This window comes from Amia ocellicauda, unplaced genomic scaffold, assembly GCF_036373705.1.
Source record: "Amia ocellicauda isolate fAmiCal2 unplaced genomic scaffold, fAmiCal2.hap1 HAP1_SCAFFOLD_242, whole genome shotgun sequence".
NCBI lineage: Eukaryota > Metazoa > Chordata > Actinopteri > Amiiformes > Amiidae > Amia > Amia ocellicauda.
In genome coordinates, this window is record NW_027102805.1 from 17,793 (window position 1) to 22,500 (window position 4,708).

Genomic DNA, 4,708 nt, shown 5'->3' on the forward strand with positions numbered 1-4,708 from the left:
CCCCCTGAGCACTGCCCCGGTGTTAGTTTTCGGAGAAATGCCCCCGTTGATTTGTTATGATCCGTAGTTGCCGGCCGGCCGCCCGGCATTGCTCTATCGGATGGAGCGTGGGCTGGCTATGGGAGATTTAGCGATTTTCGGAACCGGCCCCGATGGCCCCCCAAACCGGGTGGCCACGAGGTGGGACCCCCCTGAGCACTGCCCCGGTGTTAGTTTTCGGAGAAATGCCCCCGTTGATTTGTTATGATCCGTAGTTGCCGGCCGGCCGCCCGGCATTGCTCTATCGGATGGAGCGTGGGCTGGCTATGGGAGATTTAGCGATTTTCGGAACCGGCCCCGATCGCCCCCCAAACCGGGTGGCCACGAGGTGGGACCCCCCTGAGCACTGCCCCGGTGTTAGTTTTCGGAGAAATGCCCCCGTTGATTTGTTATGATCCGTAGTTGCCGGCCGGCCGCCCGGCATTGCTCTATCGGATGGAGCGTGGGCTGGCTATGGGAGATTTAGCGATTTTCGGAACCGGCCCCGATCGCCCCCCAAACCGGGTGGCCACGAGGTGGGACCCCCCTGAGCACTGCCCCGGTGTTAGTTTTCCGAGAAATGCCCCCGTTGATTTGTTACGATTATTTTTCGCCCAGGCGATGTGCCTTTTCATTTTGTTTTGCACTTTCCTTCATTCCTTGGTGCATGCTGCCATCTAACGGACACATTTCGGTACTGCAGTTTGAAAGTAATTTCCCCGTCTAGGGATCTCTCTCTCGTCTAGGGACACTGCTGTACACACACACACACACACACACACACACACACACACACACACACACACACACACACACACACACACACAGTGAGAGAGAGGGAGAGATAGAGAGAGAGAGAGGTGGAGAGGGAGAGAGAGGTGGAGATAGAGAGATGGAGATAGAGAGAGATGGAGATAGAGAGAGATGGAGATAGAGAGAGAGATGGAGATAGAGAGAGAGTCGTCACACTCTGGAACAAACTCCCCAGAAGCTGAAAGTTGGGGAACATTATGATGATCTTTATTTCTTGGCAGATAATAAATGATGATCTTACAGAGGGCGACTTACAACACCAGTGCAAACATACAGCGAAGGACAAGGCATCAATCGCGACAGAATCCCTTGAGTTAAAGCAGCAGATTCAGAATAACACACGTCAAAACAGACTGGAGACTAAAACGAGCACGAAAGGTGTCGAATATGTGGCCTCCTCTCGCTTGTAAACTCTCTCGTGTTCCTGTCGATGGGGTCGGCGGCTCGGGGCAGCGGCCTAGCAGCAGCAGGCAGGCCACCCGGCTGCCTGGGGCTGACCTCCGGGGCAGGCAGGCAGGCAGGCAGACCTCCAGGGCAGGCAGGCAGGCAGGCAGGCAGACCTCCAGGGCAGGCAGGCAGGTAGGCCGTGCTGCTGCCAGGGCTGGCAGGCTGACCTCCAGGGCAGGCAGGCAGGCAGGCAGACCTCCAGGGCTAACAGGCAGACCTCCAGGGCAGGCAGGCAGACCTCCAGGGCAGGCAGGCAGACCTCCAGGGCTGGAAGGCAGGCAGGCAGACCTCCAGGGCAGGCAGTGCTGCTACCAGGGCTGGATAGCAGACCTCCAGGGCTAACAGGCAGACCTCCAGGGCTGGAAGGCAGGCAGTGCTGCTACCAGGGCAGGCAGGCTGTCCTCCAGGGCTGGAAGGCAGACCTCCAGGGCTGGCAGGCTGACCTCCAGGGCAGGCAGGCAGGCAGGCAGACCTCCAGGGCTGGATAGCAGACCTCCAGGGCTGGATAGCTGACCTCCAGGGCTGGATAGCAGACCTCCAGGGCTAACAGGCAGACCTCCAGGGCAGGCAGGCAGACCTCCAGGGCAGGCAGTGCTGCTACCAGGGCAGGCAGTGCTGCTGCCAGGGCAGGCAGGCAGACCTCCAGGGCTAACAGGCAGACCTCCAGGGCTAACAGGCAGACCTCCAGGGCTAACAGGCAGACCTCCAGGGCAGGCAGGCAGACCTCCAGGGCAGGCAGGCAGACCTCCAGGGCAGGCAGTGCTGCTACCAGGGCAGGCAGTGCTGCTGCCAGGGCAGGCAGGGAGACCTCCAGGGCTGGATGGCAGGCAGGCAGACCTCCAGGGCTGGATAGCAGACCTCCAGGGCTAACAGGCTGACCTCCAGGGCTAACAGGCAGGCAGGCAGACCTCCAGGGCTGGATAGCAGACCTCCAGGGCTAACAGGCTGACCTCCAGGGCAGGCAGTGCTGCTACCAGGGCAGGCAGGCAGACCTCCAGGGCAGGCAGTGCTGCTGCCAGGGCAGGCAGGCAGACCTCCAGGGCTGGATAGCAGACCTCCAGGGCTAACAGGCAGACCTCCAGGGCTGGATAGCAGACCTCCAGGGCTGGATAGCAGACCTCCAGGGCAGGCAGTGCTGCTACCAGGGCAGGCAGTGCTGCTGCCAGGGCAGGCAGGCAGACCTCCAGGGCAGGCAGTGCTGCTACCAGGGCTGGATAGCAGACCTCCAGGGCTGGATGGCAGGCAGGCAGACCTCCAGGGCTGGATAGCAGACCTCCAGGGCTAACAGGCAGACCTCCAGGGCAGGCAGGCAGACCTCCAGGGCAGGCAGGCAGACCTCCAGGGCTGGATAGCAGACCTCCAGGGCAGGCAGTGCTGCTACCAGGGCTGGATAGCAGACCTCCAGGGCAGGATAGCAGACCTCCAGGGCTGGATGGCAGGCAGGCAGACCTCCAGGGCAGGCAGGCAGACCTCCAGGGCTGGATAGCAGACCTCCAGGGCTAACAGGCAGGCAGGCAGACCTCCAGGGCTGGATAGCAGACCTCCAGGGCTAACAGGCAGGCAGGCAGACCTCCAGGGCTGGATAGCAGACCTCCAGGGCAGGCAGTGCTGCTACCAGGGCAGGCAGTGCTGCTACCAGGGCTGGAAGGCAGACCTCCAGGGCAGGCAGTGCTGCTACCAGGGCTGGATAGCAGACCTCCAGGGCTGGATAGCAGACCTCCAGGGCAGGCAGGCAGACCTCCAGGGCTGGATAGCAGACCTCCAGGGCTGGCAGGCAGGCAGGCAGACCTCCAGGGCTGGATAGCAGACCTCCAGGGCAGGATAGCAGACCTCCAGGGCTGGATGGCAGGCAGGCAGACCTCCAGGGCTGGATAGCAGACCTCCAGGGCTGGCAGGCAGACCTCCAGGGCTGGATAGCAGACCTCCAGGGCTAACAGGCAGACCTCCAGGGCAGGCAGGCAGACCTCCAGGGCAGGCAGGCAGACCTCCAGGGCTGGATAGCAGACCTCCAGGGCAGGCAGTGCTGCTACCAGGGCTGGATAGCAGACCTCCAGGGCAGGATAGCAGACCTCCAGGGCTGGATGGCAGGCAGGCAGACCTCCAGGGCAGGCAGGCAGACCTCCAGGGCTGGATAGCAGACCTCCAGGGCTAACAGGCAGGCAGGCAGACCTCCAGGGCTGGATAGCAGACCTCCAGGGCTAACAGGCAGGCAGGCAGACCTCCAGGGCTGGATAGCAGACCTCCAGGGCAGGCAGTGCTGCTACCAGGGCAGGCAGTGCTGCTACCAGGGCTGGAAGGCAGACCTCCAGGGCAGGCAGTGCTGCTACCAGGGCTGGATAGCAGACCTCCAGGGCTGGATAGCAGACCTCCAGGGCAGGCAGGCAGACCTCCAGGGCTGGATAGCAGACCTCCAGGGCTGGCAGGCAGGCAGGCAGACCTCCAGGGCTGGATAGCAGACCTCCAGGGCAGGATAGCAGACCTCCAGGGCTGGATGGCAGGCAGGCAGACCTCCAGGGCTGGATAGCAGACCTCCAGGGCTGGCAGGCAGACCTCCAGGGCTGGATAGCAGACCTCCAGGGCTAACAGGCAGACCTCCAGGGCAGGCAGGCAGACCTCCAGGGCAGGCAGGCAGACCTCCAGGGCTGGATAGCAGACCTCCAGGGCAGGCAGTGCTGCTACCAGGGCTGGATAGCAGACCTCCAGGGCAGGATAGCAGACCTCCAGGGCTGGATGGCAGGCAGGCAGACCTCCAGGGCAGGCAGGCAGACCTCCAGGGCTGGATAGCAGACCTCCAGGGCTAACAGGCAGGCAGGCAGACCTCCAGGGCTGGATAGCAGACCTCCAGGGCTAACAGGCAGGCAGGCAGACCTCCAGGGCTGGATAGCAGACCTCCAGGGCAGGCAGTGCTGCTACCAGGGCAGGCAGTGCTGCTACCAGGGCTGGAAGGCAGACCTCCAGGGCAGGCAGTGCTGCTACCAGGGCTGGATAGCAGACCTCCAGGGCTGGATGGCAGGCAGGCAGACCTCCAGGGCTGGATAGCAGACCTCCAGGGCTGGAAGGCAGGCAGGCAGACCTCCAGGGCAGGCAGTGCTGCTACCAGGGCTGGATAGCAGACCTCCAGGGCTAACAGGCAGACCTCCAGGGCTGGAAGGCAGGCAGTGCTGCTACCAGGGCAGGCAGGCTGTCCTCCAGGGCTGGAAGGCAGACCTCCAGGGCTGGCAGGCTGACCTCCAGGGCAGGCAGGCAGGCAGGCAGACCTCCAGGGCTGGATAGCAGACCTCCAGGGCTGGATAGCTGACCTCCAGGGCTGGATAGCAGACCTCCAGGGCTAACAGGCTGACCTCCAGGGCTAACAGGCAGACCTCCAGGGCAGGCAGGCAGACCTCCAGGGCAGGCAGTGCTGCTACCAGGGCAGGCAGTGCTGCTGCCA